The sequence below is a fragment of the Cicer arietinum genome, chromosome 2, assembly GCF_000331145.2.
Source record: "Cicer arietinum cultivar CDC Frontier isolate Library 1 chromosome 2, Cicar.CDCFrontier_v2.0, whole genome shotgun sequence".
In the NCBI taxonomy this organism is placed as follows: domain Eukaryota; kingdom Viridiplantae; phylum Streptophyta; class Magnoliopsida; order Fabales; family Fabaceae; genus Cicer; species Cicer arietinum.
In genome coordinates, this window is record NC_021161.2 from 50998294 (window position 1) to 51023344 (window position 25051).

Consider the following 25051-nt stretch of genomic DNA (forward strand, 5'->3'; position numbering starts at 1 on the left):
TTATTATTATTATTATTATTATTATTATTATTATTATTATTATTATTATTTCTTTTTATGTTTTATTCTTGAAAGAGAATAATTAAATTTAAAGTCAATATATTTATTTGTGATCACTTTTTAATCTGCGATAATACGTATTTAATCATGTAATTACTAAAGGTATATTGATGAGTTGAATTTTAAAGGAATTTAAAGAAAAGTATTTGGAAGAATAATTTATATTTTGTTATATATTTGTGAATGGTGGATAATTTTTTAAACTACGAATTTTAGGTTTGTAGCTTCAAAATTTGAAGAAATTTTCAGCAAGCATGCAAAACAACAACCAAATGCTTTAACGTATGATGAATTGGAGGAGATGCTGAAGACAAATAAAGATCCTAAGGATTTCAAAGGATCGTAAGTTTTTTTATATTAACCAAAAAAATTAAATTAACAACAAATTTTAGTATTTCATTTATGTTGTGTATTAGAATCACCCATATATATAGTTAGTTAATTATTTATTGATCAATATATCACACTTTTTTTGTATAATAAATTATTTTAATTTGATGCTCAGGCTTGGTTCTCTGTCAGAATGGAAGATATTATATCATATATGCAAAGATAAAAATGGCTTACTCCAAAAAGACATCATATATTCTGTTTTTGATGGAAGTTTGTTTCAACGTCTCGCAAAGGAGCATTCAAAAACCAAAGAAAATAATTAAATATGATTTTTATTGTAACAATTGAGAAACAATTAGTGAATATGATTTTCATACGTAATTACAATTATATTGTGATATTATTTTAAATGATAAATAAATATGATTTTCATTTGTGCTTCACTACAACAATATTAAAAAATTGGGATCCACATAAATATCAATCAATGATAGTCATTTAAATTGTTAGCTATTATATAAAATTAATATTTAAATTTTTTTAATGATATTTTTTTTTTACATTTTAACATATAAATTAAAATATATTATAAAAATTATGATCATAATAACTATATATTTATGAAGAATGGTCGATACATCTTTTTCATAAGTATTTTAAATGTATATAATTTTTTTTAACTTTCACAAATTTGATGTATCCGAACTCGGGCTTCATAAATCAATAATGTACCTTGGTATCATTTCTGAAGTTTTTAAACATATATCCATTTGGCTGAGAGACACTTGACCAAATAATGAAAAATCATTTAATAGATTATAGATAAACTCTTTCTATTAAACTGGATTAGGTTCCAACTATTTTCATAAATTTTAAACTTAAATACATTTTTTATCCTTTAAAATTTTGAATTGTGTGATTTTCAATTTATACAAGTTTTACAATTTTTATACAAGTTTTACAATATTCACAAGTCACACAATTCACACAAGTTTTAGAGCTCTATACAATTCAATCAAATAAAATGTATTTGCTTCATAATTGTCATCTTTGTTGAAAACTTTTATCTTGAAAAATGGATAAATTTTCTTATGTTTAAACATTATATCACTCCTAAAAATAAATACACAAATTAACTACACAACTCATTCCGATAAACAATTCACAACTCTCACGGTTACAACTCACGTTCACAAAGTAAAATACTTAACAAATTCATAATCCCTTATCCATGTTACACTAATTAGAAAAATAGTAAACAATTTACAATCACAAAGTCACAATTCACACAATAAAGTTTGCAATCTCAATTGCCACACTAAAACCATTCACAAATCACAAAGTCACAAATACAATTCACACACTACTAGTGCACAATATTAAACTAAAACAATTCACAATTAACAAATAGTAGAAGAGAAAAGGAGTAAAAACCTGAAAATATAAGAAACAAATTGAGATAGTATGAGGACCAATGCCTAGAGGTGACATTGGCGGCTGATCGATGCGACTGCGAAATGAGACAAAGAAGCTGATATATGGGCAGGGGCATTGGCAGCAGAGGAGGGAGATTGGATAATGGACATGGGAGAAGAGAGTATGAGAAACTGACGAGTCACGTGGAGGTCACATAAAAAGGGTTGAGAGAGAATCGAACAAGGTTAAATAGTTATTAATGCAACCTCTCAATCAATGGGCTAAACTTTGAGGATTGAATGGTAACCAGTTGAAGTCCTTAAACAAAACGAAAGTTGGAGGATACACAATTTTTTAATCTTAATGTTGTTTTTCGATTACAATTATGAGTTTTGAAGTGATGTATTGACACAAATTTATTTGGAAAATGCCACTTTATGGTTAAAAAAGACTTTGTTCTTGGTCATAAACTCTTTTCCAAAGACATTGAGGTTGATCAAACAACAATCGAAGTAATATAAAAATTACCACCTCCTATTAATGTGAAGAGAGTGAGAAGTTTTTAGGAGATGATTTTTTTTATCCACACTTCAAAAAAAAAAGACTTCTCAAATATTGCAAAACCTCTTTACAACCTCCTTATGAGAGAGTTTGATTTTGATAATGAATGTTTGGAATCCTTTAATATTTTAAAAAGTAAACTCTTCTCTGCCTCTATCATAGTTTCACCAAATTGGAAACTACCTTTTGAACTCATGTGTTGTTAGTGATTATGTTGTTGGTTCTGAGTTGGGATAAAGATATGATAAATATTTGACGTAATTGCAGTTTTGGTCCCTCTATTATTACCAATTTATGAAATTGGTCCCCCTATTTTAAAAGTCGATAATTTTGGTCTCTCTTTCATAATTTTGAACTAAAATATGACGATTTAACATATTTTTAATGATGTGACATACAATTCTATAATATAGAACCATTTAGATGCTTTAATTATTCATATGTCATTAATTAAATTAAAAATATAAAAAAATTCCCAAGTTGAACTCTAAGATTTTACGACGTTTTATTCCAATTTCATAGGTATTCATCATTCTACATCATCCTATCATATGTCACATTATTTAAAACATCTCACGTCATTATTTTTTAGTTAAAAATCAGAGGGAGATACCAAAACTACCGACTTTTAAAATAAGAGGACTAATTTTGTGAATCAGTAAAAATAAATGGACTAAAATTACAATTAAGCCTATATATTTTTATAGAATATACTATGCTAGCAAAATTTTGAATGAAAAGTAGGTTAACTATGATACTATAGAAAAAAGAGTTGTTGTTTGTCTTTGAAAAGTTTCGATCTTACTAGATTGAGTCCACATTGTGTTTAGTGACATGCAACAATTAAATGTTTATTAACCAAAAGAGAGTTAAACAATTTAAACTTTTAAACAATTTAAATATAGTTTATTAACCAAATACAATTTAAACTTTTTTCTTTCTATAAAATAGTGCAATTTCAATAAACTTGATTTAAATATAATTATTTAATTTAATTCTAAAAACTTACTAGTACTTATAAGGTTTTCATACAAAATAAGAAGAACATGCAAACAATCATAATAGACCGTATCATAATACATCAAGATATATCAAAATACTCAAGAGAAATAATATCATATTATAATATCAAAATCACTAAGTAAAATCTATATACCGTCACATCATCCAAGGCAAATTAATATTATTTTTGAAACACATTAATTACAACAAAACAATCACACAAAAATGCAATATTATGCATGAGCTTAGACTCGACTTCACAATTTGGTAGCATTCTAAATCTGAAGTACTTGGTTAGCAGGCTTGATACTATGCCACCATCCCGGTGGGCAGACAATTCAAATTGGTCATGTCCTCATAGATCATCTCAATTCAACCCGAGACACATATATGCGACAATCGAGGTAAATGTGTGTTGCGTGGTAGCTCTTGACATTTGGAGTGCTACCTCCAAGTCACCTAGGAATTCCCCACCCGAATACCTCCAAGGTCTAACAATCTTGCCTTAAGGCTCAACAATAGACTGCGACGATCAGACTTATTTAGTTGTACTTTCCCGTAATTACTAGGCTTATTAAACTCTACCTATATGATGACAAAATAATCTTCACTTCACAAATTCTCAATATTTATTTTCTCCCTCCGTTAGCTTAGACTACTCCATTAAGAGCGTCATCTTTAGGAATCATCACTATTTTATCAATTATGAGGTACTTCAATATTCTCATCACAATTTTATATCATTAATCATACATAATCATGATCATCATATAAACTCATCACAATTTTATAACATCACTATCATCAATCAAAAATCATCATTATCCTCATGTAAACATATATCATATCATGCATCCATCTTTTATTATCACATCACATAAATTCGTCTAATCAAATATATGCACATAATTTCATTCGACATCCAACATCACAATAATGAAAAATATCAACTACCACACAATTATCAAGAATTAAATCAATCAATACCTTATAAACATTTCTAATTTCACATTTTAATCTCACATTTTACTGCAAACTCAACAAACTCCTTCACTCCATTTTCATACTCTTTTGACAATCGATTGACAGACATCTATTTCGGTCCATTTTATATGAACCTATATGAATGCAGTGTTACATAAATGATAAGCTACTAATAACATTATACCAATCTATAGTATATATAGTCTAATATTGGAAAATAGAAACCAATGTCCAAGGTTACGCATACAAGTCTTATTTCAAAACAGAACAGATCGAATAGATTTTAAGAAAGAACATATTTTATATGATTTATCAGGTAACAATTTATTTGATTTGTTAGATAACAATTTATATGATTTATCAAGATTATGCCATTTACTATCAGATAACATTTTATATGATTTATCAGGTAACAATTTATCAGTTTTAGTGACAACAATAAATTAATAAATACAGTACCTGAGACAACAATCACTCAGTATAAATTGGCGCACAATAGAAAAGGGTTCAGCGAGAAGACGACGCACAAGAGATAAGGGTTCGTAAGGTTAGAGAGATAATGTATTAAATATGTTTTTATTTATTTAAAGGGAATGACTTGTATCAAATACGAACTATTTTACAACGTTTATTTACAAAACGCTTTAAACATAATGTTGTAGTGCTATAATTTATAGCGCTTGTAAACAAACGCTGAAAACATTATGTGAGAGCTCTATGTAACCCTAAAACAAACAACGCTTTCAGCAAAAACGTTGTAAACATTATAACTCTATATGACCTACAACAACGTTTTTGCTAAAAAGTTTGTCAGAAAAGTGCTATTATATGATCTGTTAATTTTACAGTAGCGTTTTTAATAAAAAAAAAAATGCTGTAAAAAACACGTTGTAAAATGCTAATTTTAACATATTGTACTACACACTTTACTCTTTACATGTTAAAATATTGTATAAGAGACCAACTAATATATTAAAGAGATAATCGTAATTTTAGTCCATCTGCCTTAAAAAATTTCACGAGTTTGTTTAAACTTTAATTATATAATATTGGTCTCTTAAATGAAATTGAAACTAACGTGTTAAAGTTGATGTAACATTCTTTTAAGATGGTGTAGCCCTTATTAATTTGTAACACCGATGCCACGTAAAACTAAATTTATAAATCATATTTTTAAAAAAAAATATATTAATAATAATTTATATTTAAAATTATTTATATAGCAAACAACCTATGTCGTGTAATGTGCGTACTTTTCTACTAGTTTTTTTAGCTCAAAAGATTTATTAAGTCAATATATAATATGAGATTAAAGTTTTTCTATTTCCTGTTAAAGTTTTTTTGACTGCAAAGTCTTGTCAAAGTATTTTTGACTGCAAATTTTCTTAAAGCACGTGCAAGTTAATGTTTTCTAATGTTTCAAAAAAGAAAAAACAGAATCAAAGATTAATAAAGTAAAGAATGAAAAAAACATAACTTTTGGAAATTATACATAATAATTTATCACATTATTCTGTTAAAAAAATTAATGCTTTCTAATAAAGAAAAAATCTTATTTTTAACAAATAAATAATGAATCTGTTTTCAAAAACAAAGAACAGTATCAAAGATTAATAAAATAAAGAAAGAAAAAATACAATTTTTTAGAATTATATTATAACAAATATTATCAAATTATTCTGTTAAAAAAATTAATGCTTTCTGATAGAGAAAAAATCTTCTTTATAACAAAAAAAGAATCTCTTTCAAAAAAGAAAAAACATTATACAAGATTAATGAAATAAAGAAAGAGTTAAATACAACTTTTGGGAATTATATATAACAAACATTATCATATTATTGTGTTAACAAAAATAATACTTCCTAATAATGAAAAAAATCTTATTCGAAACAAATAGAGAAATAATTTGTTTAAAGAAACAGTATGAAAGATTAATTAAAAAAAGTAAGAATCAAACATCACTTTTGAGAATTAAACATAATTATAACAAGTATGATAATTAATCAGCATTTTTGAGAATTATACATAATTATAACAAGTATGATAATTAATAATTCAATTTTCTCTTCTCTATATATATTGTCAAAATCTTAAAGCATAACCACAAACGTAACAATGAATTCATATCAAGTTAGTCTCCCACTACTTATTTCATTTTTCTACGTCTTCTATCAAATAGTTATTGCAACTGCAACTGCACCTGCAAGTATGTGAAAATCTTTAACTTTATTTTTTTTCGTATTCTTTTTAATTTAATTTCTTTTGTTGATATTAATTTAATGTATTTTATTTTGACAAAGTATAATAAACTTTGTTCATATGTTAACTAATTTGCAAACAATATGGCCAAAATATGATAAACTTTGTTGGCATGTTAACTAATTTACAAACAATATGCAGATAATTCAAGTGGATACAGTGTTTTGCAAAAACACGTTGCATATTTTGATAGGAACCACGATGGAATCATTTATCCAAAAGAAACTTTTGAAGGTTAGTTTTTTTTTTGTCGTACCATAGCTAATTTCTATAACAATTTTTTTAATTATATTTTTAAATTTCACAATTAATATTAAAAGTTTAAAGTACTTAAATATGTGAATATATATCGCCATGTAAACTACTATTATAAGTATATTTTAAAATCATTTTGTATAACATTTTAAAAAATATATTTTTTTATAAAATATAAATATATAAAAATTTATGACATGAATTTTACAGTTATTTATTAATTTATTACGATTGATTGACAATATAAAAGTTTAATAATGAATAGGATTTAGAGCGTTGGGTTTTGGAGTTGCAGCATCAACAAGGGCTGCGGCTTTAATTCATGCCGCTACTAGCCAAAAAACTCGTCCGGTATATTTCTCTCTCATTTTCCTAATTTACTTATTAATTTATTTTTAAATTTTATTTAAATTAAAAAAATGAAATACATAGTTTTCTATGTAAATACATAAGAGAATATTTTGATTATTATCTTTATTATTATTATTATTATTATTATTATTATTATTATTATTATTATTATTATTATTATTATTATTATTATTATTATTATTATTATTATTATTTCTTTTTAAAAGATATAATAATTACATCATACATGATTTTAGGTTTGTGGCTTCAAAATTTGAAGAAATTTTCAGCAAGCATGCAAAACAACATGCAAATGCTTTAACGAATGATGAATTGAAGGAGATGCTGAAGGCAAATAGAGAACCTAGGGATTTCCAAGGATGGTAAGTTTTTTTTTTTTTTTTTAACAACAAATTTTAGTATTTCATTTATGATTAATTATTTATTGATCAATATATCACACATTGTTTATAATAAATTGTTGTAATTTGATGCTCAGGGTGCAAGCCGAATTAGACTGGAAGGTATTATATGATATAGCCAAAGATAAGAATGGCTTACTCCACAAAGATACTGCATATAGTGTTTATGATGGAAGTTTGTTTGAACGTCTCGAAAAGGAACACTCAAAACTCAAGAATATTAATTAAATATGATTTCTATTGTAATAATTAAGATTTCTATTTAATTGTGTTATTAATAATACTTAACACTTATTAAATATGATTTTCATACGTGCTTAAAATTATATTGTGATATTATTCTAAATGATAAATAAATATGATTTTTATTTGTGCTTGACTACACTTTTTTATTTCTTTTAAATACTTTTATTTTATAGACTAGATTGTTAATAATTTGGTGAACGTAGATCTTAAGTAATACAGTCATAGTTATCTTTGTTACATTTTATAAATGGTACATTTTTTTCCCTTTTGAATTTCTTAATTAGTATCATTTTATGTAATATTAATCACAATTACCCGCAATAATAATATCATCTACGTAAACCAACAAAATAGTAAAAGATTTTAATGTCTTGAAAATGAATAAAGAATGATCATGTTTTGAAAGTTGAAAACCAAATGATATCAAAGCAAAAGACAATTTGACAAACCATTGTCGACTCGGTTGTTTTAAACCATACAATGATTTTTTTAAACGACAAACTTTATTATTGTTATGACTCAAATAACCAGGAGGAAGTTTCATATAAACTTCCTCATGAGGGTCACCATGAAGAAAAGCGTTACTAACATCTAACTATTTTAAAAACCAATTATTAGTGGCAGCCAAAGCAAGAAGCAATCTAACAGTAGTTAATTTGGCCACAGGAGAAAAAGTGTCTAGAAAATCAACACCTTCTAATTGAGTGAAACATTTAGCAACAAGTCTAGCCTTGTGCATTTCAATAGTACCATTAGCCCTATGCTTAATCTTATATACCCACCTACATCCTATGACATGTTTATCTTTAGGCAAGTCAACTAATTCCCAAGTGTTATTAGATTCTAAAGCAGTAATTTCATGTTGCATAGCAATGACTCAATCCTTAGATTTAATGGCTTCATGATAAGTTTGGGGTTCAACAGCACTAGTCATGGCATGAATGTATTTTAAATGAGTAGAAGAAAAAGATTTATAAGACAAAATAGAAGATAAATGATATAAAACAACATCAGTTGTAGAGTTAGTAGCAGTACCTAAAGTGTTTAAAATATTGCAATGATAGTTCTGAAGGTAAACAGGAGGATTTTTTGGCCTTGTTTATTTGTGAATACTAGGTGGTTTAAAAGGCTCTTCATGTGCAAAATTATTTTCATCACAAGTAGGCATGGCGTTAATATCATTCAAATTAGAATTACTCAATTTACTATGGACAAAATCTAGTTTTATAGGTTCAAGAAGGAAATTAAAAGTGCCAAAATCACCGCAAGAGGATAAATCACTGTTAGAAGAATCATTACTAGAGAAGTATGGAAAAATATTTTCATGAAAAATAACATGTCTAGAAACTAGAATTTCCCTAGTATGTAAATCATAACAAATAAAGCCTTTAGTGCCAAATTTATATCCAAGAAATAGACATTTTCTAGATCTACGATCTAATTTAGTCCTATGTTGATGCAAAGTAGAAACAAAGCAAAAAGATCCAAAAACTTTCAATTCATTAAGAACAGGGAGGTGTTTATATAGCAACTCATAAGGGCTATGATTATCAATGGATGTTGATGGTAATCTATTAATGAGATAAATGACACGTTTGACAGCAAAAGACCAAAATATTTTTGGAAGATTAGCATAAAAAAGCAAGCATCTAGTAACATTTAAAATATGTCTATGTTTTCTTTCCACGATAGAGTTTTGTTGTGGAGTTTCAACACATGATGTTTGATGTATAATTCCAAATTTTGCATAAAATTCAGGATATAAGAACTCAACGCCATTATCAGTCCTAATAACTTTGATAACTTTGTCAAACTGATTTTTAATTAAAACAACAAAATCATGCATTAACTTTTGAGTTTCAAATTTAGCTTTCATAAGATAAATCCAAGTGTGTCTAGTACAATCATCAACTATAGTTAGAAAATATTTATGACCATGAATAGAAGAATGAGACAGGGGTCCCAAATATTCATATGAATCAAATCAAAAGCGTTATCAGAAATAGTATTACTAGCATGAAAATGTAATCTAGATTGTTTGGCAAGATAGCAAGAATCACAAATTTTATTAGAGTTGAAATTCACATATGGAAAATGTTTACAAATATGAGTAAGAACTTTATTAGAAGGGTGTCCTAATCTAAGATGCCAGAGATCAAAAGTAGCATGTGAGGATCTAGAATTTAAATAATACAACACATAATGTTTGACATCATTAATAGGTTGTTGCAGATGGTATAAACCATTCAAAAGCTTAGCATGCCCAATCATCTTGGATGTAGGGTCCTGAATATCACATTGAGAGTCAACAAAAGTTAATTTACAATTCAAAGAAGTAATTAATTGCTGAACAGAAATAATGTTTAAGGTAAAATCAGGAATGTATAAAACATTGAAAAGTTTAAATTCATTTGTGAAATATACAGTTCTTGAATGTGTAACTTTAATAGTATTTCCATGTGGCAATGTAACATGAATTGGTTTAATTTCATGATAAGTAATAAATTTTTTAGAATTACAAGTAACATGGTCAGTAGCGCCAGTGTCAAGAATCCAATAGCTTGGAGAGATATTACATAAAGTAGAATTCTGTTGATTAGAGGAAACTCCAACAATTTGAGAAATTTGATTTGTAGGCTGAGATTGATTTTCAGAAAAGGAAGCAGATTGTTGAAGTAAATGTTTGAGTTGATTAATTTAGTCAGCAGTGAATTGAGTTGATTAATTTGATTATTTGAATGCGGTGCATTATATATATAAGAGGCTTCAATCTAAAACTTCTATTCAACGTAAAAGCTCGATTGTAGTTTCACGTCACATGCTACTAATCTTCTCAATTTCTCAATTAAAATCGTTTGAATTTAGTCTTCACAAAATGTCTTTTGATGTTGAGGATTGTGTGTTATTAAGACTGCGATGAGCCACTGTCTTTTAATATTGTTATCTACAAAACTGCGATCCATATGAATATTAATCAATGATAGTCATTTAAATTATTAGCTATTGAATAAAATTAATATTTAAATTTTTTAATGATATTTTTTTTATATTCTAACATATGAATTAAAATATATTATAAAAATTATAATCATGATAATTATATATTTATGAAGATCGGTTGATACATTTTTTTTATAAGTATTCTAAACATATATAATTTTTATTTTTTTAACTTTCACAAATTTGATGTATCCGAACTCGGGCTTCATAAATCAATAATGTACCTTGGTATCATTTCTGAAGTTTTTAAACATACATCCATTTGGCTTGAGAGACACTTCACCAAATAATGAAGAATCATTTAATAGATTATAGATAAACTCTTTCTATTAAACTGGATTAGGTTTCAACTATTTTCATAAATTTTAAGCTTAAATACATTGTTTATTCTTTAAAATTTTGAATTGTGTGATTTTGAGTCTTTATTATTATTTTTATTATTGTGGATTGGACTTACATCTAATGATAAATCTTGTACAAATTATTGAAAAAGCGACAAATATTAATTAAAATATTATAATTGAAATTTATATAGTTTTTTAGAACTTCACATAATTTATACATAGTCGATAAGTTAAAAAAGTTAAAACTTCAATTCACACAAGTTTTAGTGCTCCATACAATCAAATAAAATGTATTTGCTTCATAATTTTCATCTTTATTTAAAATTTTTATCTTGAAAAATGTATCAATTTTCTTATGTTTAAACATTATATCATTCTTAAAAAAAATATACAAATTAACTACATAGCGTATTCAGACATACAATTCGCAACTCTCACGGTTACAACTCACATTCACAAAGTAAAACACTTCACAAATTCATAATCCCTTATCCATGTTACACTAATTAGAAAAATAGTAAACAATTCACAATCACAAAGTTACAATTCACGCACTAAAGTTCACAATCTCAATTCTCACACTAAAACCGTTCACAATTCACAAAGTCTCAAATACAATTCACACACTACTAGTTCACAATCTTAAATTAAAATAATTCACAATTAACAAACAGTAGAAGAGAAAAGGAGTAAAAACCTGAAAAATATAAGAAACATATTGAGATAGTGTGAGAACCAATACCAAGAAGTGACGTTGGCGGTTGATCGATGCGACTGCGAAATGAGACGAAGAAGCTGAGATACGGACAACGAGGTTGGTCGTAGATGAGGGAGAGTGCATAATGGACATGAGAGAAGAGAGTATGAGAAACCAACGAGTCGCGTGGAGGCTACAAAAAAAGGGTTGAGAGGGAATCGAGCAAGGTTAAATGGTTAGTAATGCAACCTCCCACTCGATGGACTAAACTTTGAGGGTTGAATGGTAACCAATCGAAGTCCTTCTTCAACACGAAAGATACACAATTTTTTAATCTTTATGTTTTTTCAATTACAATTATGAGTTTTGAAGAGATGTATTGGCACAAATTTATCTGAAAAATGTTTCTTTATGGTTAAAAAAGACTTTGTTCTTGGTCATAAACTCTCTTCCAAATGCATTGAGGTTGATCAAACAACAATTAAAATAATAGAAAAATTATTTATACTTTTATATTTTTCAATTATAAAAAAAAAAGCTCGATCTGTCTTATAGATTGACATATCATATGAAAACGTGGCTCACTTTGAATCACCAAATTTCACTTGCTTATCCAAGGACTAAAATGAGAAAAAACCAAAGGTTTTTCATCTTCTCCTTAAACACCATTCCCTCGTTATATGTGCAGCTTAACAAAAGCTACTTCACTAGTTGAACACGAGCACCATAGAAAAGTTATTCGATATCTGAATTTGTTAATCTTCGATAATCCAACGCCAAAGTCATCGAAAAATTCCATCATCAATTATAAAATATTAGTCATAAAAAAAATTATTTATATTTTTCTATGTTTCAACGTGAATAATTTGTTCAATGTTTTTTTTTTAATATTTATCAATCATAATAATTTATCCCATGATTTTTTATATTTATCATTGAAAAATATTTTTTATGCATCAATTATAAATATTTATCCCATGAATTTTAGTATTTTCAATAAAAAATATTTTTTTTATGCATCAACAACAAATATTTGTTCTTTAATTTTTATATTTATTACTGAAAAATATTTATCGTATTATTTGTTTGGGATTTTTTTAATTTTTTTAAAATGAAAAATATTTGTTGCATTTTTTTTAATAATATTTATTGATGACAAATACATGTCCTATGATATTTTGCATTTTTTATTGACAAATATTTATTCAACATTTTTTTATACTTTAATTATAAATATTTATACCACATTTTTAATATTTATCAATGAAAAAAAATATTTGTTTTGTGTTTTTTTTATGTATACGTGTCAAATATTTATCTCGGGTTTATTTATTTAGTTTTCGTAATGATAAATGTAGTAACCATCACCATGTATCGAGAAGAAACAACGTATCTTGGTTGCTTGTAGAAGTAGGAGACATGTTTTCCCTCTATGGAGTCTCCTCCATGCTTCTTAACACACCTCAGGCATCTTCTTGCACGAGGATAATTTGATGTATGAGTCTATTTCCCTTTTCCTGGTGAGATCTTCACCTTTAATTGTTGATTGAATTTATTAGAATCCCCTTTTGCTGCCATTCGATATTAGGGCTTAAACCCCATTCGAATTGGTTGATTTTTCACTCTTCATTCAGTGCAAATTGAGAATATGATGAAAATCTTGTTAGTTCTTCAAACTTGGTCACAAACATAGCCACTGACATATTTCCTTGTTATAGGTGGACAAAATCCAATTCCTTCCATCTCCTAGCACTCTTTGGATAGTATTTATCTAAGAAGGTTGACTCAAAGGGTTCTCAATTCAATGGTGTTCCCAGAGTCAACAATTGAGTCTTTGTTTCCTTCCACCAATACTCTACCTCACCTTTCATTAGATGAGCAACAAATGTTACCTTTTGCTCCTCTGAATATTGTACCACCTCGAATGCCTTCTTCACTTCTTCAATCCAGAATTGTGCCTTAGTTGGATCATGGCTTCCCTTAAAGACTAAAGGTTGCATCTTAAGGAAATCATAAAAGGTTTTGTTGGCGGCTTGGTTGCTACCCCTAGATTGTGCCAAATGTTGAACCAGGTTTGTGGTAGAACACATAGTAAAAAAGTAAAGCATCCTTATTTAACCCATTACCCATAGTCTAATAAGACGAAGAAGCGAATCAGAGGCATAATAGTGGATCAAAGGCAGAATAGAACGTTTAAAGGAGGTTTAGAAAAACACATTAACATAACAGTTGGCCCATTATATTTAACCCCCATTCCTTCAATCTTTAACACTTTATAATCATCCACACAAACATATGTAGAGTCAGGTACTTAGAAGCATTTTCTTTGGAGGGTGCATGTTGTTCATTTCCTCTGACTCGTCCATTTATTATGTTTTATATTAATTTGCTTCTTCTCGTGGATGCGCTTCCTCATATCTAAGGCGCTTCATCTGATTGTGGGTGCTTTCTCTGATCTTAAACGCTTCCTCTAATTCTAAGTGTTTTCTTTGATTATGGATCTAATTCTTTTGTTTTTCTTCTAATTTATTTTTAGCACACTCAATTAAATATTAATACATTAAATTATATCCACAAAATACTTTTAGTTATAATTAAAATAAGATAAAGATTTGTTCTACAAATCATCCGATTGTAACAAAAAGAACCAATGTATATACAAATGTAAATTGCATTTGTTATTTATTTATTGTTTAGATAATAGAACTAATGCTTTTGAGATGTTCATATGACCATGATAATAAGCCTTCACTATATTTTTAGGCATTTAAAAATATTATTAGAAAAAATAATTAACTTTTTGACTTGAAATTGATTTATACCAAAAACTTTTATGTTTCCAGCTCAACATATGAGAGTGGAGGAGATGAAAGTATGATACAAAAATTTCTTACTCGAAATAAATTCATTTATTTATAAAAAATGGGAAACGATAAATTTTATGTTTATAAAAGTGAGGTTAGTTACCGCTAAACTAACACAGCAATTTCAGTCTAATTCAATTTTTAGTCAATCATCTGCTAACTATCTCCAAAGGTAACCACAATTTTAATTTATATATTAATATTATATTTATATCTAATTTTATTATAATTTAAAATATTAGTTTAAATATTTCAATTAACATTATTATATATTATTTTAATTTAAATTTAAAATAAAATTGAAATTAAAATTTTAAAATAATAATAAAAATTAAAAAAAAGATAATGGTCATAAAATTATTATTATTAATAAGTTAAAAAGAAATGAATGGTTAGAAATTAATTAAAAAATAACATAATAAATTTGTTATTATTAATAAATTAATAAAAAAATAACATTATTATTAAATTATGAAAGTATCGTTGGGAATTTATGACAATTTGGCATAACTCTAAACTCATCAAAAATTTAATTTTACATAACTACACGCCGGCGGACAAACATATATCGAAGATGTTCTTATAAAGTGAGTCACCGAATTTTTTTCCAAAATTACTAGATATTTTTAAATAGAGCTGTTTCATTTTATATTTTTAATTTTATATATCATATGCAACAATGTGTGTTAATATATCATTAAAAAATATTTAATTACATATCATACAACAACCTTTATATGTTAAAATACTGTATGAAATCAACTAATATATAATAGAATTAATTGCAATTTTAATCCATTTACACCGATGCCATGTCGAATTAAATTTCCAAATACAAGTAATAATAAAAAAAATATATTTTAAAAGAAATATATATCAATAGTAATTTAAATTTAAAATTATTTATATAGCAAACAATCACGGACTTTATATTAGTTTTTTTTTTTCTCAAAAAAAAAATATAGATATCATCATAATTAACTCGCACAAATGCGAGATTCTAAATTCAAACTTATAACACGAAACAATCAACTTAACAATATCAACATTTAACAATTAAATTATAACATGAAAATAAATTTCTATACTAATTTTACCAAAAGTAAACTTCTGATGTCGAAACCAATTTATAATTTAATAAATGAAATAATTAATTAAAAAATTTGTATCGAAATATTTAATATGAATTAAACTCCTCTAAAGTAATTGAATATAGAATAAATGTCAATACTCCACAAACTTTTCAATTTTTCCAAGTCAATTGGTTATTGGTACTCTTTATAACAAAAGCGTAGTAGAGTGCTTACCAATAAAATTAGCCCCAAATATTATTAAATATATAATATGAGAGTAAAGGACATCGATCTATCAATGTAAAATTATTAAGAAGTCAATATATCAATGTAAAATTATTTTATATACTCAACTAATTACAAATTTTCAATCGATCAAATAAAAAATTAAAATAAAGAAGTTATGTCATTGTTTATATTGTTTATATGTTGGTAATTTAAAATTAACTGTGAATATAAAATAATTTTACGGTATACAATCTCTTAGTTTCAAATGATATTTTAAAGCACATATGTAAGTCAATTCTTTCTAATAAAGAGAAAAAAAATCTTCTTTAAAACAAATAAAGAAATAATCGATTTAAAGATTAATGAAATAAAACAGTATCAAAGATTAATGAAATAAAGAAAGAGTAAAACATAACTTTTGAGAATTATGCATAAAAAATAAACTAAATAGGATCAACGGTTCCTTAACTTAATATCGGTTAATTTCTTTCTTTTCTTTTCGATTTGGTTCTTTATTTTAATTTTAAGTGACAATTTGATCTTATATGTTTTAAAATGTCAACAATGTTATATATATATATATAATTCATCAAAAGTTTCAAACAAAACCTATAAAATTAATTATCATCTTCAATATAATGCAAATTTCATCAAATGCATAGTCAAATATTGAAATAAGCAAACGCCGTTCCAACATTTATTCTAAAATAAAATATTATTGTTGTCGAATCTATACAAAGTTATTTAGGCAAAATTATAAGGTTTCATTATGTAGTGTCCCAAACAAAGTTTTAGGGAAATTTTATTTTCGTTGTTATTTACATATTTTATTTGGATCCTTTGTGTTTAAAAATAATTTATAAATTCAGCTTTTAATTTTTAAAATATTTATAAAGTTATATTTTATCACAACAAATAAAAAGATAGAGTAACATATATATAAGAAGAAAAAAAAAATAGGTGCTTTTCTTGTTTTTGATATGGTTCTTAATTTAATCTCAAATCATAATTTGTGTGAGGTTTGTTATAACAATAAAGGATGTATTTTAAATTAAAAATATATGAAAAATACTTAAAAATACACTTCAGTTCTTCCAACAAATAACAACCTATTCAATCAAAAACTTATTAATAATAAAATAATGTAATTTAAAATTAAGGTTTATCTTTGATTTTAAAAGATAAATCACATTATAGAAAACTATATATTGTTAATATTTAGAACTCAGCTTCTTTACTTGAAGCATTGTGTTTGCAAGATAAGTTCTATGCTAATAATCAAATGTTTCCTCCGATCAAGAAAACTTGATCTACAATATTACAACTGGATGGAATAAGATTGCTGAAGAAAATAATTTGAAAGTTAACCAAAATGTGCAGTTTTGATCTTTTAGAACAATCCATCAACTTTGTTTTGCATTTGTCAAAATTTAGCAAAGATCTATCAACATGTTCATATTGGACAAAACTTAAGGCATTCTTTTATGTATTTTTATATGATTTTTTTATTTAATCAACCATGATGTTATCATATTCATAAATTCATTAAATTTTGTTATGCAAAAGATGTGTTTTAACCATATCAAAAACATCTTAAAAATGTACCTATGTTTTTTTTCTTTTTTATATTGGGTCTGTTTCTTTAAGATTTTTAAAAAGTAATTTTGAATTTATATTTTCAAAATAATTTTTATGAAAAATTTACTTATAAATAATGGAAGTTGTTTTATACTCATTTGTTATCGAATAAAATAAATAATTTTGGCATTCAATAAGTTAGATATTCATTATTAAAGATTTTAACAGGATAAATCTATTATCTTTTCGTAGAATAAAATATTAAATACTAATGTAAACTCATTCATCGCTGTCTCGAATTTGAATCCAAAACAAGACATCAAACCTAATAATACATATATTTGTTAGTTAAAATGAAATTAAAAAGACTAAATCCATAATTTTTTTTTCTTCGTAAAATGAAACATAGATTTTATTGACCAAATGTTGTAGTTGGATAAAGTTGTGTCCCAATATATTTTTTTGTTTATCTTTTAATTAAATTATATATTTACATGTACATATTTTTTTTAAATGAATGAACATTGATTCGATCAAAATCAAATAGAGTGAGTTTTAAAGAATAAGATAAAATTTTCAAAATTGTTATTTTTAAAATAGAAGAATCAAAATTATCTAAACTTTGAAGTAAAAAGTGGATCTAAGTTGACTCTCTCATAAGAAGTTATGAACCTTCTCTTTAAAAGAAAAAAAAAGTTATACTTGTTTGGTTTGGTGGTGGAAACCTTTTTCTCGCATTCCAAACTAGATTCAATGTGAAAAACACAACTTCAAATCGTAGAGTTTTGAAAATGCACCATGATACAAACACATGCTAAATAATATGAAATGTTTAATTTTTTATAATAAATAAATGATATACTTTTTAATCAAAAATACATAAATAAAATACTTAAAATGATATAATAACAAAATAAACAAAATACTTTTACTATTCACTTGAAATTTTATTTTTGAAATTATTTAAAAAAAAATGATAACAAGATTATAAAATACTTAAAAGTCAATTTTTTAAAAAATTTAAACAAACAGACTTAGATAATATCTTAATTTATTTTTAGTATTTAGACTTTTTTATGTTTCACTTTTTAGTCAAAAATAAATAAATAATATACTTTTTATTCAAAAATAAATAAATAAAATACTTAAAATGATATAATAAAAAAAATAAAAAAAATACTTTTACTATTCACTTGAAATTTTATTTTTGAAATTATTTTTAAAAAATATGATAACAAGATTATAAAATACTTAAAAGTCAATTTTTTAAAAAATTTAAACAAATAGACTTCGATAATATCTTAATTTATCTTTAGTATTTAGACTTTTTTATGTTTCACTTTTTAGTCAAAAATAAATAAATATTATACTTTTTAGTAAAAAATAAATAAATAAAATACTTAAAATGATATAATAACAAAATAAATAAAATACTTTTACTATTCACTTGAAATTTTATTTTTAAAATTATTTTTAAAAAATATGATAACAAGATTATAAAATACTTAAAAGTCAATTTTTTTTTTTTTAAATTTAAACAAATAGACTTCGAAGATTATAGAAAAAGAATTTGTTTAAAGAAACAGTATCAAAGATTAATTAAAAAAAGTAAGAGTCAAACATCACTTTTGAGAATAATACATAGTATTATCACATTACTGTGTTATGAAAATCTAATCATATTATAATCTACCATAGGCAGAGCCATGATAATAAATCAGCATTAATAATTCAATTTTCTCTTCTCTATATATATTGTCAAAAAATCTTTAAGCATAACCACAAACATAACAATGAATTCATATCAAGTTAGTCTCCCACTACTTATTTCATTTTTCTATGTCTTCTATCAAATAGTTATTGCAACTGCATCTGCACCTGCAAGTATGTGAAAATCTTTAACTTTATTTTTTTTGTATTCTTTTTAATTTAATTTCTTTTGTTGATATTTATTTAATGTATTTTATTTTGACAAAATATAATAAACTTTGTTCATATGTTAACTAATTTGCAAACAATATTGCCAAAATATGATAAACTTTGTTGGCATGTTAACTAATTTACAAACAATATGCAGATAATTCAAGTGGATACAGTGTTTTGCAAAAACACGTTGCATATTTTGATAGGAACCACGATGGAATCATTTATCCAAAAGAAACTTTTGAAGGTTAGTTTTTTTTTTTTTCGTCGTACCATAGTTAATTTCTATAACAATTTTTTTAATTATATTTTTAAATTTCACAATTAATATTAAAAGTTTAAAGTACTTAAATATGTGAATATATATCGCCATGTAAACTACTATTATAAGTATATTTTAAAATCATTTTGTATAACATTTTAAAAAATATATTTTTTTATAAAATATAAATATATAAAAATTTATGATATGAATTTTACAGTTATTTATTAATTTATTACGATTGATTGACAATATAAAAGTTTAATAATGAATAGGATTTAGAGCGTTGGGTTTTGGAGTTGCAGCATCAACAAGGGCTGCGGCTTTAATTCATGCCGCTACTAGCCAAAAAACTCGTCCGGTATATTTCTCTCTCATTTTCCTAATTTACTTATTAATTTATTTTTAAATTTTATTTAAATTAAAAAAATGAAATACATTATTATTATTATTATTATTATTATTATTATTATTATTATTATTATTATTATTATTATTATTATTATTATTATTATTATTATTATTATTATTTCTTTTTAAAAGATATAATAATTACATCATACATGATTTTAGGTTTGTGGCTTCAAAATTTGAAGAAATTTTCAGCAAGCATGCAAAACAACATGCAAATGCTTTAACGAATGATGAATTGAAGGAGATGCTGAAGGCAAATAGAGAACCTAGGGATTTCCAAGGATGGTAAGTTTTTTTTTTTTTTTTTAACAACAAATTTTAGTATTTCATTTATGATTAATTATTTATTGATCAATATATATCACACATTGTTTATAATAAATTGTTGTAATTTGATGCTCAGGGTGCAAGCCGAATTAGACTGGAAGGTATTATATGATATAGCCAAAGATAAGAATGGCTTACTCCACAAAGATACTGCATATAGTGTTTATGATGGAAGTTTGTTTGAACGTCTCGAAAAGGAACACTCAAAACTCAAGAATATTAATTAAATATGACTTCTATTGTAATAATTAAGATTTCTATTTAATTGTGTTATTAATAATACTTAACACTTATTAAATATGATTTTCATACGTGCTTAAAATTATACTGTAATATTATTCTAAATGATAAATAAGTATGATTTTCATTTGTGCTTCACTACACTTTTTTATTTCTTTTCAATACTTTTATTTATAGACTAGATTGTTAGTAATTTCGTGAACGTAGATCTTAAGTAATAGAGATCTTTGTTACATTTTATAAATGGTACATTTTTTTCCCTTTTGAATTTCTTAATTAGTATTATTTTATGTAATATGAATCACAATTATATACATTAACTTCTTTAAATTAACTTCAATAATTTTGATTATTTGAATGCGGTGCATTATATATATAAGAGACTTCAATCTAAAACTTCTATTCAACGTAAAAGTACGATTGTAGTTTCACGTCACATGCTACTAATCTTCTCAATTTTTCAATTAAAATCATTTGAATTTAGTCTTCACAAAATATCTTTTGACGATGAGGATTGTGTGTTATTAAGACTGCGAGTGGCCACTACCTTTAATATTGTCATCTAAAAAACTCCGATCCACGTGAATATCAATCAATGATAGCATTTAAATTATTAACTATCCACTTTTAATGTGTCGATGTTTAGACTTCAAACCATACGAGAAAACTATATATTGCCAATAGTTAGAACTCACCTTCTTTACTAGTTTATTAGGATCAGTGGGAGATAAGTGTGTGACAGTTGAAGCATTGTTGTGTTTGCTAGATAAGTTCTATGCTAATAATCAAAAGTTACCTCCAATCAAGAAAATAAGAAGTAACCAAACAAACGAAACAAATTTTTGCGTACTTGAAGTACATGTCGCAAAGAAGGTGTTAGGAAAACGATAGTGATGAAAAAAAGAATTAATTGAGCACTCATAGTTTATTTTCAAATTCTTGATACAAATTGTCGCGGCCTAAAATTTCGAGTTTTCATCGAATTCAATGGAGTCGCAACCAAAATTTATTTTAAAATAGGGAAAATATTGGAAAACCCTAAAAAATGTAAAAATGGTCTTTGAAACCAGATTTTGAGTTCGGGAGTCGATTATGCGTAGAGAAGGTATTAGCACCCTACGACATCCGCTAAAAAACGGTTACCTATAATTAATTGTGCAAAATTATATCAACTTAAATATATATTTATAAAATGTTTTTATTAATGTGATTTTTTGAGATAAAAATGTGTTAAAAGATAGTAGAACAAAAAAAGAAAGTTTTTATTAGCGTGCTTGACAAGAGTGTAATCTTGCTCCTACGTATCTCCCAGTGCGATGGAGAAATCAAAGCTACGTAGTTCTTGGGTAGAAAATGCGGATGTGTTGATTGCTTTTACATAAATTGTGTTTTGTTGTTGATAAAAAAAAAGTTAATTTTGACGAACAAAACGAAAACTTGCTTGATTTAAATAATTATTTTAAAATATGAATTTTAAGACGATCGAGTTGTACAACTCGTGTCTCAAAACTCAATGACAAAAAAAAGATGTCACATATCTAATTTAACCCTTTTTTGAGGATATTTGATTATCTTTTAAAGTAGAGTTTTAAGACCATCAAGTAGTACAACTTGTGTCTTAACAACTCCAAGATTTAAAAAAAAAGATAATTAATTAAATTAAAAAAAATTGATTTTAGATCTATTTATTTATAAGAATAAGTTTTAGAACTATTAAAATATATAATTTGTATTATGTAACTTCGGGATTAAAAAAATGTTTTTTAGTTAACTTTTTAATAATTTTTAATTATTAATTTATTTGTGAAGATGAGATTTAGAACCATCAAATTGTCACAATTTGTGTTCTAATAACTCAAAGATTAAAAAGATGTCACATCTAGTTAATTTTTAATAAAAAAAATTGTTATAATTTTATTTTTATTTTTCTTTTTAAAATAAAAATACTGAATATTAAATAATGTTTAAACAATTCTTCAAAATAAAAATAGTAATAAACACAAAAATAAAAATAGCAATAAAAAAAAAATGTATAGACTTGCAACTTAATCTATTAAATAAAAAATTTATATTCATTATAAATGTAATCCTCTTTTAATATATTTTGTAAATAAGTGAAAAATTATTATAATGTAAAATAAAGGACATTTATTATTAGTTATCTGTGTTCATAATTTTTTATAATAAACATAATTAATTATATTAAACATAACAAATAATAATTTAATGAAATTAATGCCCTACCCATTAATAAAATTAAATCATTATCTATGTCTAAGCAAACCCGGGAAACGGGTTCCGATCAAAGCAATACTCTCAGACGAAATACCCACATTCATTTCAAACGCAAAATTTTAGCCAAACTAAGCAAAATACTTCACCCTGAATATGAACAAAAACTGGTTTATTTCTATATAACAAATATATACAGTTTGAAACAAAAGTAAGAGAAGATACATGCCTTTCCGATGCGGGTGAAGATGGTGTGCGGTCGTCTCTTTGATCGGTGTTGTTAAAATGGGTTTGAATATCTTTTAGCTATGGATATGGGTTTGATGGACCTGAGTTTGCTGAATGGGTTTGATGGATCTGAGTTTGATGTATCTGGGTTCCATGGATCTGAGTTTGTTATGGATAAGATCTATTTATGTAATAACAACTCTATCTTCTACCTTTATCTTTGGTTTACGATTTTTTTTAGAAAATCCCTTCTTCCTTCATTCAGTTCTGTTTGTCTCAATTTATAGGGAAACGACTAATGTTTTCATTCATGGTACAAATACATGTTCTGGATTTTGCATTGTTACTCAGCCAAGAATTAATTGGATTTTACATTGTTTTTTCTACCAATTTTAAGCTACCAATTTTAAGCAAAGCACCATTTTAGGAAAGAATTTTTTTCTGGCTTTGTATGTGTTACAAGTAATCTCTGTACTGAAATAACCAGTTTATGACAGGATGACAAACATGTTTTGTTGCTGTGAATCGTGTTGGGTGATGAGATTGAAAGTTGCAGCAGGTTGAAAGAGTTGCAACTTGTGTGTTGTTGCTGTAACTTACCGTTTTAGGATTATTTTATTTTATTTTTTTTAAAAAAATGATAATTTTAGATTTTTGGTAATAATTATAAAATATTTATTAAATATATTATTATTAAAATAATTTTAAATTATTCGGACAAAAATTAGATACTACACAAATAATGATGGTCAAAGTCGTCGACCCAATGGTAACGCCACTGATAACTAAGAACAAGAAGTTCAACCTAAGATGTCACTTGAATTTAGAGAAATAATTGAGAGAATGGAAGGTAGTAAGATAAAGTTGGTGATTCAAAAGAAACTAACACTAAGTGATATGAACCCGAAAAAAGGTCGTCTTGCCATTCCAAAAAGAAAGATTAATGAGGGTTTTATTACACCAATGGAGGAATCATCATCGAAGGTGCGTCAAAAGATACACTATTTAAGAATGATTGTATTTGTGTTGGATTCTAACCTTAAAGTTTGGGATGGCATACGAGAAGGTTCATGGATCCAAACTTAGTCTACAATATTACAATTGGATGGAACAAGCTTGCATAAGAAAATAATTTGAAAGTTAACCAAAAGGTGCAGCGTTGTCTTTTAGAACAAACCATCAACTCTTTGCACTCGTCTAGATTTTGCAAAGATCTACCAACCATAGTTTTAGGTGGTTTTTTCATATAGGACAAACCTTAGAGTATGTCTTTTATGTATTTTTATATGGTTTTTAATTTAATCAACCATGATCATGATGTTATCAAATTCATAAATTCATCAAATTTTGTTATACAAAAAGATGTATTTTAACCATACAAAAAACACCTAAAAAATGCACCTTAGTTTTTTCCTTTCTTATATTGGGTATGTTTATTTAAGTTTTTTTCTTTCTTAAAATTGATAAAAGTTGTATTATACTCATTTTATATCGAATAAAATAAGTAATTTTAACATTTAATAAGTTATATATATTCGTTATTAGAGATGGTCAAGTTCTCGAATAAATATTAAATACTATTGTAAACTCATACAGCGTAGAAGAAATATTAAATACTATTGTAAATTCATACGGTGAGATTTCGAGTTCGTATCCCCAGTTAAATTGACATCTGAGCAAGTTTGGAATAAATTCAAAGATATGCGAAAGGTACATGTTGTTAATGGTGTGGTTTGTAAACCACAAGGTTA

At 25.6% G+C, this 25051-nt stretch overlaps 3 long non-coding RNA genes across 3 annotated transcripts; all 3 read left to right on the forward strand.

Annotated features, from left to right (window-relative positions):
* The first annotated feature begins 6471 nt into the window (after positions 1 to 6471).
* LOC101496055 (uncharacterized) lies at positions 6472 to 7228 on the forward strand. The gene is made up of 3 exons (XR_001143424.3): positions 6472 to 6563; positions 6758 to 6850; positions 7137 to 7228. It is a non-coding gene; the product is annotated as an uncharacterized lncRNA (long non-coding RNA).
* A 250-nt stretch (positions 7229 to 7478) lies between these two features.
* On the forward strand, positions 7479 to 8014 carry LOC105851111 (uncharacterized). Its single transcript, XR_012162081.1, has 2 exons — positions 7479 to 7605; positions 7722 to 8014. It is a non-coding gene; the product is annotated as an uncharacterized lncRNA (long non-coding RNA).
* An 11452-nt stretch (positions 8015 to 19466) lies between these two features.
* On the forward strand, positions 19467 to 20221 carry LOC113785361 (uncharacterized). The gene is made up of 3 exons (XR_003471425.2): positions 19467 to 19558; positions 19752 to 19844; positions 20135 to 20221. It is a non-coding gene; the product is annotated as an uncharacterized lncRNA (long non-coding RNA).
* Positions 20222 to 25051: the final 4830 nt, after the last annotated feature.